Source organism: Erythranthe guttata, chromosome 10 (genome assembly GCF_056151865.1).
Source record: "Erythranthe guttata isolate IM_541 chromosome 10, IM_541, whole genome shotgun sequence".
Lineage (NCBI taxonomy): Eukaryota > Viridiplantae > Streptophyta > Magnoliopsida > Lamiales > Phrymaceae > Erythranthe > Erythranthe guttata.
In genome coordinates, this window is record NC_142542.1 from 10,945,760 (window position 1) to 10,959,227 (window position 13,468).

At 33.6% G+C, this 13,468-nt stretch overlaps 1 long non-coding RNA gene across 1 annotated transcript; it reads left to right on the top strand.

Moving 5' to 3' along the window:
- Positions 1–4,608: 4,608 nt before the first annotated feature.
- LOC148767499 (uncharacterized) lies at positions 4,609–7,651 on the top strand. The gene is made up of 2 exons (XR_016034047.1): positions 4,609–4,920; positions 7,445–7,651. It is a non-coding gene; the product is annotated as an uncharacterized LOC148767499 (long non-coding RNA).
- Positions 7,652–13,468: the final 5,817 nt, after the last annotated feature.

A 13,468-nucleotide genomic window follows, 5' to 3' on the forward strand; every position in this document is an offset into this window, starting at 1 on the left:
AAGGATCACGAAAACACAAACTACAATCCTAGGACATTAATACAAATCAACAAACATGCACAAACACACTCGCTCAAATGGACATGCACAAACGTACATGTAAAAAAATATGAGCAAAAGTGCATTCGCAACAACGTTCTTAAAAACAAGAAATACAACACTAGGACTTTAATACGCATAACCAAACAATAGCATACAAAAGATACAGTGGAGTGTAGAAATAACACTTAACGTTTACGTTTACGTGGAGTTTTTTATGGATTAAATTATATTTTTGTTTTAATTGGTGGATTTAGTATCTTCTTATAGGTACAAATTGATAATTAGGTGTCCATGAAGCAAAAATGATCAAAGAGTACGAAAAGAGTTGCAATTAGGAAAATAAAATCAAATTAGAAGAGAGGATCCCTCAACATCTTCGGTAGTGTCCACGAAGTCGAGCATAACTTTCTCATCCGGACTCCAAATCAACTGGTTCCGACGGCATTAGAAACCTATTTTAGCAGGCTACAATTCCTATCTAATATCAAATTTCCAAATTCGGACTCGAACATGGTCAAAATTGGATGCAAAAAGTGATCATGAAAATACATGCTACAGTTCGAGGACACGAATGCGCATAAAAAAACGCGCACTAAAACACTCGCTACAAAAGATACGCACGTAAGTAAAAGTACAAAAGCATGCACAGAAGTACTCACGCAAAAGTGCATTCGCAAAAAGGATCACCAAAACACAAACAACGTTCTTAAAAACACGAACTACAATACTAGGACTTTAATACGCATCAACAAACAACAGCAGAAACACTAGATAAAAAAGATACAGTGGAGTGTAGAATTAAAACTCTATGTTTACGTTTACGTGGATTTTTTTTCGGATTATTTTATATTTCTATATTAATTGGTGGATTTGGTATCTTATAGGTACAAATGGAACATTAGGTGTCCAAGAAGCAAAAATGATCAAAGAGTAAGAAAAGAGTTGCAGTTAGGAAAATTTAATCAAACTAGAAGAGAGAATCCCCGAACTTCTTTGGTAGTGTCCACGAAGTCGAGCATAACTTTCTCATCCGGACTCCAATATCAACTAGTTCCGGCGGCATTGGAAAACTATTTCACATGGATACATTTCCTGTCTAACCTCAAAATTCCAAATTCGGACTCGAACATGGTCAAAATTGGATTCCAAAAGCGATCATGAAAATACGTACTACAGTTCGAGGACATGAATGCGCATCAAGGAACGTGCACAAAAACACTCGCTAGAAGAGATACGCACATAAGTAAAAGTACAAAAGCATGCACAAAAGTACTCACGCAAAGTGCATTCGCAAAAAGGATCATGAAAACACAAACTACAATCCTAGGACATTAATACAAATCAACAAACATGCATAAGCACACTCGCTCAAATGGCCATGCACAAATGTACATGTAAAAAAACATGCGCGAAAGTGCATTGGCAACAACTTTCTTAAAAACACGATCTACAATACTAAGACTTTAATACGCATCAACAAACAACAACAAAAACACTAGATAAAAAAGATACAGTGGAGTGTAGAAATAAAACTCTACGTTTACGGTTAAGTGGATTTTTTTTCGGATTAATTTATATTTCTATATTAATTGGTGGATTTGGTATCTTATAGGTACAAATGGAACATTAGGTGTCCAGGAAGCAAAAATGATCAAAGAGTAAGAAAAGAGTTGCAATTAGGAAAATAAAATCAAATTAGAAGAGAGAATCCCCGAACTTCTATGGTAGTGTCCACGAAGTCGAGCATAACTTTCTCATCCGGAGTCCAAATCAACTGGTTCCGGCGGCATTGGAAAGCTAGTTCAGCTGGATACAATTCCTGTCTAACGGCAAAATTCCAAATTCGGACTCGAACATGGTCAAAATTGGATTCCAAAAGCGATCATGAAAATACGTACTACAGTTCGAGGAAATGTATGCGCATCAAGGAACGTGCACAAAAACACTCGCTAGAAGAGATACGCACATAAGTAAAAGTACAAAAGCATGCACAAAAGTACTCACGCAAAAGTGCATTCGCAAAAAAGGATCATGAAAACACAAACTACAATCCTAGGACATTAATACAAATCAACATACCTGCACAAAGACACTCGCTCAAATGGACATGCACAAACGTACATGTAAAAAAATATGCGCAAAAGTGCATTCGCAACAACGTTCTTAAAAACACGAACTACAATACTAGGACTTTAATACGCATCAACAAACAACAGCAAAAACACTAGATAAAAAAGATACAGTGGAGGGTAGAATTAAAACTCTACGTTTACGTTTACGTTGATTTTTTTTTGGATTAATTTATATTTCTATATTAATTAGTGGATTTGGTATCTTATTGGTATAAATCCAAAATTAGGTGTCCAGGAAGCAAAAATGATCGTAGAGTAAGAAAGAGTTGCAATTAGGAAAATAAAATCAAATTAGAACAGAGAATACCCGAACATCTTTGGTTGTGTCCACGAAGTCGAGCATAACTTTCTCATCCGGACTCCAAATCAACTGATTCCGGCGGCATTAGAAAGCTATTTCAGCTGGCTACAATTTCTGTCGAATGGCAAAATTCAAAATTTGGACTTGAACATGGTCAAAATTGGATTCCAAAATTGATCATGAAAATACGTACTACAGTTCGAGGACATGAATACGCATCAAGAAAAGTGCACAAAAACACTCGCTGGATGAGATACGCACATAAGTAAAAGTACAAAAGCATGCACAAAAGTACTCAGGCAAAAGTGCACTCGCAAAAAGGATCATAAAAACACAAACTACAATCCTAGGACATTAATACAAATCAACAAACATGCATAAGCACACTCGCTCAAATGGCCATGCACAAACGTACATGTAAAAAAACATGCGCTAAAGTGCATTCGCAACAACGTTCTTAAAAACACGAACTACAATACTAGGACTTTAATACGCATCAACAAACAACAGCAAAAACACTAGATAAAAAAGATACAGTGGAGTGTAGAAATAAAACTCTACGTTTATGTTTACGTGGATATTTTTTCGGATTAATTTATATTTCTATATTAATTGGTGGATTTGGTATCTTATAGGTATAATCGAAAGTTAGGTGTCCAGGAAGCAAAAATGATCGTAGACTAAGAAAGCGTTGCAATTAGGAAAGTAAAATCAAATTAGAAGAGAGAATACCCGAACATCTTTGGTAGTGTCCACGAAGTCGAGCATAACTTTCCCATCCGGACTCCAAATCAACTTCTTCCGGCGGCATTAGAAAGCTGTTTCAGTTGGCTACAATTTCTTTCGAATGGCAAAATTCCAAATTCGGACTCGAACATGGTCAAAATTGGATTCCAAAAGCGATCATGAAAATACGTACTACAGTTCGAGGACATGAATGCGCATCAAGAAACGTGCACAAAAACACTCGCTAGAAGAGATACACACATAAGTAAAAGTACTAAAGCATGCACAAAAGTAGTCACGCAAAAGTGCATTCGCAAAAAGAATCATGAAAACACAAATTACAATCGTAGGACATTAATACAAATCAACAAACATGCATAAGCACACTCGCTCAAATGGCCATGCACAAACGTACATGTAAAAAAACATGCGCAAAAGTGCATTCGCAACAATGTTCTTAAAAACACGAACTACAATACTAGGAATTTAATACGCACCAACAAACAACAGCAAAAACTCTAGATAAAAAAGATACAGTGGATTGTCGAATTAAAACTCTACGTTTACGTTTACGTGGATTTTTTTTTGGATTAATTTATATTTCTATATTAATTGGTGGATTTGGTATCTTATAGGTATAATCGAAAGTTAGGTGTCCAGGAAGCAAAAATGATCGTAGAGTAAGAAAGAGTTGCTGTAACAGCCCGCATTTTCATAAGCATTTATATATGAATATATTCAGTGTATAGTAAATACGAAATACGTGCATTTCATGAATCGAGTAGTGATTTATACTTTCTCTACGTGTTTATGTGATTTAGATACATTATAGTATTTTTAGAAGTAGACATGTTATTAATTGAGTAGTTGATTCTAATTAAGTGATTTAATGAATTTAGTGACCATCTATGTAAGTCATGCTAATTGGGATTGTATATGTGCATATATATTTTATGCTAATATATAATATATGATGTGGACTTAATTATGTATGTCATATTATGTGAATGTGTATGTTTATGATATGATATATTATATGTGCTAGGATTTATTTATGTGTGTATATATGTATGTATGTTATATGTGCATATTTATTTGATGTATATGTATGTGACATACATGCCATAGGATCTCTCTCGGTTTGAGCATAGGAAATGCACACCATTTATCTTTTATTATTTTAATATTATTTATGTATAGATGTGTATATGTATAGGTGTTGTGTGTGCATGTGCTTTGTGTTTTGTGAAAATGCCGTGTGTATAAGTTGAGTGTGTTGGGTTTGGTGGTGAGCTTCCAAGTGTCCAAATCTTCATAATTGCTATCTACACCCCTTGTTTCCTATATTGTAAGTAAGTCCCTCTACTTTCCTATAAATAGCCTCTTCCTCTCCACCATTTTCAGCACACAAACACAAGCCAAAATCCCTCATTCCCTCCCCTCTATCTCGTCCAAACACTCCCCAAATGGAAGAGTTCATCTTCCACTTCAAAGCCTTGAAGATTCTCCATAGAAGTCTCTCTTTTTCTCTTCTAAAATCACCCCTAAATGCCTCTTTCTCCCTAATTTCGGGATTCTCCTAATACCTTCCAAGAAATAGTCATATAATCTCTCAACACTCAGCCCCAAAACTCTCCAAGAACATCCAAGCCAAACCCGCTGAAAATCCACCGAGCCTTTGGTTTTCTTACTCCTTCATCTTCGATTTCTTGCTCTTGGGTAAGGACCTTGGTCTATATTGAAATAATAACCTAGTTAATATAAATTATATGAATTTTAATGAATTATATGTTTGTGGTTTAATTTTGGGCTTTAGAAGATAAAGTTCTTGATGAACACTACTTGAATTTCAATTTCGTAGCTTCTGATTGTATTGCATGTCTCATCGGGAAATCCCTAAGATAAAATTATAAAATTTGGTGGTAGTCTAGATCTTTCCGTTAACTTCATGTGGATATAAATTGTGCACAAATCGGATTTGTATTGAGTGAGTTATGAATCGTTTTCTGAATCTGCACAGTTTCGGAGTCATCTACGAATTATGTGTTAAATAGCTTTTTATACTACTCTTATTGAAGTGATTTCACTCGAATATAATTATGTACTTATGAACCTAATATTCTACAAAATTTGGTAACTTTTGGATTAAGTGATGAATTATTTGATATTTTTAAAGTTAGTGGATCTGTTCTGAATTTCTGCTTATGTTACTGCACTAAATTGATTATATCTCTTACATAGATAAGTTTCTTCATAAACTGTTTTAACCCTATAAACTAGACTTCAAGATGAACATGTGCTCCAAATTTCATCAGGTGTGGATATACGGTTTAGGAGATATGAATTTCTGAAGTTATAGTGCCTAAACTGCCAGATCTGTTTTGATCAAAGATGTAGATATAGATCACTAATGAATTTTCAGGTTTTCAGTCTCGGAGTTTACTGCATGTTTCACAGATTCCCTGTTTTCTTAAAATCACGAAATTTCATGGGTAACTAGATCTTTCTGTTCTCTTTAATTTGATATATTTTAATCATCAATCGGATTTCATATGATTAAGATATGAATTATTTACTAAACCTGCACAGTTTTTGAGTCAGCTGAGGATTTGCTTTTAAAATCGATGTTTTCCGAGTTTGATTTCCTTTATTCCACTTGGAATGTATTTATAACTTATAAAAACTGTTTTCTGAAAATGTTTACAGTGTTTTAACAAAAGGGTGATTTATTGGGTATTTTTAAAGTGGTTGGTTCTGTTTCTGAAAGTGTGACCACACTACTGCACTGTTTTTCTCATTTCTCTTAGTCTACTGATTATTTTGGAAACCTGTTTTAAAGAGGTCTTTTCCACTCATACAGGAGTATTTTGTTAAAGTTTCAGAATTTTTAAAGTTATGGTCTAAGAGAAATGTATTTTTGAAGTTAAAGTGTCAAAACTGTCCGATTTTTTTTTAAGTAAGCTACTTGAATTCAAGGGTCCTTTATGAGCATGGTTTAAACTCTTGAGGCATAACTTAACATAATAATTGAACATAGATGAAGTTTACTGTGAGTATTGAGCTACATCTAAGAAATATTCTTCGACTAATCTATGATTAGAACAATAGGTTGTTCTTTGAAATTACTATGTGCTAGTACTTATAATGAATTAGATTTTCGATGATTCTTTAAATAAGAAGCGTTGAATTTCATTATGTGTGTTTGAATTACGTGGTTTACTCTTGTGAGGTATAAGTATGTATATATATAAGTATATTTATATGTATATCGATAGTTTAGACCTATGATGTTATTAGCGTACTCCCTTCGGGTTGAGGAAACTTATAACCCATAGTTATAAATTAGAGTATATACGTATATGTATAAGTATATAAATACGTATGAGTGCCTATGTGTGTATACGTGTACAAGTATATGTGTTCTTTATTACTAATGTTTGATCTACCTGTGCTTACTATAGCCTCGGAAATTACTTCCGAATTATGTGATTTAATTCCTTCGAATTACGTGAATGATATAATTGGAATTATTATCGTGTTGCTATTAAGATCTTTTACTTGCGTGCATTCATCGAGTCATTAATTGGTATTGCATGGTCTACTATAGAAAGGTCAAAATTGTAACGTTGCTACGGTTGAATAGACACGGGATACGGGGGGGCGGTATCCCAACAACAGTTACTATAGAACAACAGGGTGGTTAGCTCCCACCGAATGACCGGGCTCAGCATATAAACGTCTATTGCCGATGCTTACGTTAGAATTTTGATGGGGATCCCAACATGTGCATACTTGCATACGAAAGATTTTGAAAGAAAAATGGTTTTAAAAAGAGGTTTAAAAGGGGGCTTTCGTTCTTAAAAGGGGAACTTCGTTGAAAAGGATATTTTGTCCAAGACGAGTTCCAAAATGATTTCTAAAGGAAAACGAATCCCCACATGATTTTCAAAGTGAATTTCAAATGGCTTTCAAAGCAAAACCAGACTTTTTATTATGTGCTCATATGTGAAGTTATATGTTTAATTATTTGTGGCGTGATTATATGTCGTGATTAACGTCGATGAAATACTATAACATAATACGATTATGACGTAAAAGCCTTAGACATAAAAGAACATAGACAGGGACTTTAGGACTCCCATAGGTCGTGAGTGACACGTTGAGAGAGGCGTGAGTTCGTCAGGCCAACGTCCTTACTGAGCCAGTGGTTGGGCTCATGCTTTTATTTATATTCCCTTTTCAGGTTGTCGAATCAACTAGGAGGCCGGCGGAGTGGAGTTAGAGGAATCGCTAGCCTTGATGCCTTGACTGTTTTACCCGGATTTTTACCACGTCAACGATTTCTAAAATATCTAGCCAAGATATCGATTTTTAATTTTTGTACTCTGATTTGGGAACCCAGTCTATTAGACAGGGGTGTCTTAAATAAAGTTTATTTCCTTCCGCTGTCTTACAAGTGTTTTCCAAACCCCGGTGATGTTTTATGTGCATTCTTCCGCCACATTAAGATTATTTTTAAAAATCCCGTTCATGTTATGGTACACCCTCTATGAAAAATCTTATTTTACGATTGTGGGTTAAATTTAAAGTAAAGGGAAACGGTTTTATAAATTTTAAAGTGGTTTTCTCAAAAGTTCAAATTGGATCCGAAAGATTTAATAAAATCCGTATTTCTTAAATTTCTATCTAAACTTTCTAGTAAATCATTGAGGGTGCTACATGGTGGTATCAGAGCAGTGTTTAATACACTGGATTCCTAATTATGGTTCAAGGCACATGTGATTCCTCCTCCAGTCCCCGGCCTAAGTCATGAGGTATGATTCATATTTAGTTTTGACTAATTCGAATTATAGAACTTACAATTCTATTTGAACTTGTCACTATACTCATTGTTACTTGTTAGTATATCGAGTTGATCCTATTAAGATTTGTAATTTCCTAATTGCTCCTATGTGATGATAAAGAGAAGATAGTTTATGCGGTTTTAATACATGGTTTTGTGATGATTATTTTGGTACAAGTACGTCAATATTTTTGATATTTTATGTCATCGATCTAGAACTGATTTTAGGCGATTATGAGTGATTAAGTGTTTTAACCTTCTTGAATACCTAACACATGTTGTGCTATTATTATTTGAGATTTGTGTATTAAAACCTTCAGTGTGTTTGAAAATCTTCGTTTACATATAAATTTTTGGATTTTTGCTATTAAAGAGTATCAGGAATTGTTAAGAATTTCGGAAGTGTTTGATTGGTGAATTTTAATTTAGGCTCTCCTTTTGTGTTGATTGATTATACATATGTGTTGATGAATCACTTATGTGTACCTTATGTGTTAGATGATTAATCTTGAATATGTCACTACATTTGACGTATATGTCCAATTGATGAATTCTAACATTGTGGTAGCCAATTCTTGATTGCTTGAACAATGTGATTATGACATGTTTAACTTGATGAGATTGAAATGTTATGTGAAATTACTTTGCAATTCGAAAATTATGTGAGTAGGTTACCAGAGATTAATGTGATATTCTGTAGTTTTCTCGGTAGATTCTAATCATATACTCAACTCCCTAAGTAATCTATGTGCTCGATTCTTACATATTCGATTTCCTGAAATAATTGACTAAGTGTGCTATTAATATTATGTGACATCTATGGTAGTTTATGTGACAAAGTATGATCGACTCTTGTTACAAATTAAGTACATGTGCAATTTAAATTCATATATATGAATTACATGATTTTTCTACGTGTGTGGATTAATTTAATTAATCTCATACTCTATGGTACACTTGTATGCATATGGGTATGCTACTACATTTATGATGTTCAATTTTCTCGATAATTGCATACACGTAACTAAATTGTTTCTGTAGATTCCTATATGTGCATTTGATTGATGATTTTGAGTTTATAATATTGTGCTTAGATCAAATTAAGTGTCTATAGAATCTAATTGAGCTATTTGCCTTTAGATTTTGATACTTGTTATTTTGACTATGTGAAATTATGTGAACTATGTGCATAGTCAAGTTTTCTTAGTAAATTATTATACTTTGATACTTCATAATTTTGAGTTTATAAGTATATACTTCTTTAAAAGTGTTTTCTCGAAAATAGTTGAGACCGGTTTCTAATTTTAAAAATCTCGAAGTTCTTTTTGATAAAATCTCTCAACTTTGTTGGTGATTGAAAGAGGCACGTTTTAAATTATTCACGAAGTTGATAAAATATTTGTTTCAAAATAGACGCAGTTTTATGACAAAACTTATCTTGAATTTTTTCATAAACTCATGGGCCCGTTTTCTATGGTCCCAACTATGTGCGATACTTGGTTTTTCGAAATTTAACCATTCGAAGTTAACGATTGGATAGAATATGATTACCTGACTTGATTGAGATTTTGAGAATTGAAATTGGATTTTATGAATAATGTGTTCTTTGGTAGTGAGTTTCATGGATTATATGATATACTTGAGTCACATGCCACATCCCTAAGTGATTTATGTGCATCATACTGAAATTAGATATTATGTGCATCATAATGAAATTATTCACTTGCATGTTAAGCACTTTGGTTGACTCTTTTGGAATGGTCAATTATAGAAATTATTTTTCAAATGACGATTTTCGAAAGTTTGATTTTTCTAAAACAGATGAATGCTTAATAATATTTGGATTTAGAAAGATCCTGAATTTTGATGTTTCGTATAAGCAAAGGGTTTGAAAAAGTTTTTGTTTCGATAAGATACGCATGGGTAGAAATTTGGAATATAATTGATCTTTTTGAAAGCCGTATTATAAAAAAAGGGTTTTCGGTTCAAAGCTTGAAAGTTAAATTCTTACTATATGAATCACGTGTGTGCATTTTAGAGTATAGTTTGCATCTAACATTTTTGGTAGAATTTATGTGGATATATGCGATGCCATGTATTGAAGTTGATGATATGTATCTTGTGTGAAACTTATGTGCATTCTTAATGGTGCATTCATGAAAGACATAAAAAGCGCACTGATTTTATTTGCATATTTCAACAATGCATGCAAACTTTCGTTTCTTCAAAAGGGAAAAGATTATCTCAAAAATCAAATTTCGTTTTCCGAAAATTGGAGGTCTCGATGAGACTCGTTTAGAATTTTTCAAGAGCAAATTTTGCCTTCATAAAACTATTGGGTAAGAAAATTGTTTAAAAGTATTCCAAGAAATATTTTGCTTGGACAAAATGAGCTTTCTAGCTTAAGAAAATCTTTTTGTGAATAAAAGTGTTACTTATCCAGTTATGGAAAGTAATGAAATTTTTCATAACTCGACTTCATGATAAAATACTTTTCAAATTTTGAGGACAAAATTTATTTAAGGGGGGAAGATTGTAACAGCCCGCATTTTCATAAGCATTTATATATGAATATATTCAGTATATAGTAAATACGAATATACGTGCATTTCATGAATCGAGTAGTGATTTATACTTTCTCTACGTGTTTATGTAATTTAGATACATTATAGTATTTTTAGAAGTAGACATGTTATTAATTGAGTAGTTGATTTTAATTATGTGATTTAATGAATTTAGTGACCATCTATGTAAGTCATGCTAATTGGGATTGTATATGTTCATATATATTTTATGCTAATATATAATATATGATGTGGACTTAATTATGTATGTCATATTATGTTAATGTGTATGTTTATGATATGATATATTATATGTGCTAGGATTTATTTATGTGTGTATATATGTATGTATGTTATATGTGCACATTTATTTGATGTATATGTATGTGACATACATGCCATAGGATCTCTCTAGAAACGTGCACAGAAACACTCGCTAGAAGAGATACGCACATAAGTAAAAGTACAAAAGCATGCACAAAAGTAGTCACGCAAAAGTGCATTCGCAAAAAGAATCATGAAAACACAAATTACAATCGTAAGACATTAATACAAATCAACTAACCTGCACAAAGGCACTCGCTCAAATGGACATGCACAAACGTACATGTAAAAAAAACATGCGCAAAAGTGCATTCGCAACAACGTTCTTAAAAACACGAACTACAATACTACGACTTTAATATACATCAACAAACAACAGCAAAAACACTAGATAAAAAAGATACAGTGGAGTGTAGAATTAAAACTCTACGTTTACGTTTACGTGGATATTTTTTCGGATTAATTTATATTTCTATATTAATTGGTAGATTTGGTATCTTATAGGTACAAATCGAAAATTAGGTGTCCATGAAGCAAAAATGATCTTAGAGTAAGAAAAGAGTTGCAATTAGGAAAATAAAATCAAATTAGAAGAGAGAATACCCGAACATCTTTGGTAGTGTCCACGAAGTCGTGAATAACTTTCTCATCCGAACTCCAAATCAACTAATTCTTGAAGCATTAGAAAGCTATTTCAGTTGGCTACAATTCCTGTCTAACAGTAAAATTCCAAATTCGGACTCGAACATGGTCAAAATTGGATTCCAAAAGCGATCATGAAAATACGTACTACAGTTCGAGGACATGAATGCGCATCAAGGAACATGCACAAAAACACCTGCTAGAAGAGATACGCACATAAATAAAAGTACAAAAGCATGCACAAAAGTACTCACGCAAAAGTGCATTCGCAAAAAAGGATCATGAAAACACAAACTACAATCCTAGGACATTAATACAAATCAACAAACCTCACAAAGACACTCGCTCAAATGGACATGCACAAACGTACATGTAAAAAAACATGTGCAAAAGTGCATTCGCAACAACGTTCTTAAAAACACCAACTAGAATACTAGGACTTTAATACACATCAACAAACAATAGCAAAAACACTAGATAAAAAAAGATACAGTGGAGTGTCGAATTAAAACTCTACGTTTACGTTTACGTGGATTTTTTTTTGGATTAATTTATATTTCTATATTAATTGGTAGATTTAGTATCTTATACGTATAATCTAAAGTTAGGTGTCCAGGAAGCAAAAATGATCGTAGAGTAAGAAAGAGTTGCAATTAGGAAAATAAAATCAAATTAGAATAGAGAATACCCGAACATCTTTGGTAGTGTCCACGAAGTCAAGCATAACTTTTTCATCCGGACTCCAAATCAACTGATTCTGGCGGTATTAGAAAGCTATTTCAGCTGGCTACAATTTTTGTCGAACGGCAAAATTCCAAATTCGGACTCGAACATGGTCAAAATTGGATTCCAAAAGCGATCATGAAAATACGTACTACAGTTCGAGGACATGAATGCGCATCAAGAAACGTGCACAAAAACACTCGCTAGAAGAGATACGTTTTAGAGTAGGTGACCAACAAGCCAACATGTGGCTGTGGTCTTTCGTATTAATTATTTTAATAAACAAACCTTTATTCGTATTAATGATAAAACACCTTGGCATTCTATATCTTTGTACCTTTGTCACAAGCATAGATATAGTCCTTACAGTTATTACAAGTACGAGTAAATGATCGTTAGGATCGTGAGATGTTTACTTTAGTATTATAACTGTTAAACGTGTTCCTAGTCGAAGGTTTACGCCACCAATGAGGATATCGGCCTTTCCCATTAAGAGACTAGCACTTAGTGTATGTGTACTGCATCTCATCAGTAAACGGTATCATGACGTGTAGTTGCTAGACGCCAATCTTGATTCGTTGGGTGATTATGGTGAAACGAGCTTCATCTTAATCGTAACTCTAAGGGACGAGTTTTGACCACAAAGGGTTGGGGGCCCACGGCTAGCTTACACCTGAACCATCGAGGGTCACACTGCTCGTGCACATGAGATCTTTGAATAAACGGTCAGAGATAAAATAGTTTATCTTTGCATGATTGGAAGTCAATATGATTGGGTCCAACATTCGTAATTTGGAAATATGAATGAGAATAAGAAAAGGAAAAGAATAGGCAAACGTATTAGTGAACTTTCTAAATCGGGAAGTTTCCAAATTTAGAAAGTGCACTGAATTAGGGTTTCCACTTTTGGAAAGTTGGAAATCGAGATTTGGCACTCGTAATGACGAGGACATTATAATGATTCCGAAAATGTAATCGTTACAATTTTTCTATCATTGAATTGAGAGAGACGAGCAAGTAAAAGTACTAACGAACTTAACCTGTTGGGCCCTGTCCAACTTAAGCCCGCTAGGGTTTTATGCAAGACACTATAAATACAAGATTTATAGGTCTTACACACACACAACACAAAACCCTAACCCTAGCCGCTCCCCCTCTCTCTCTCGGCCAC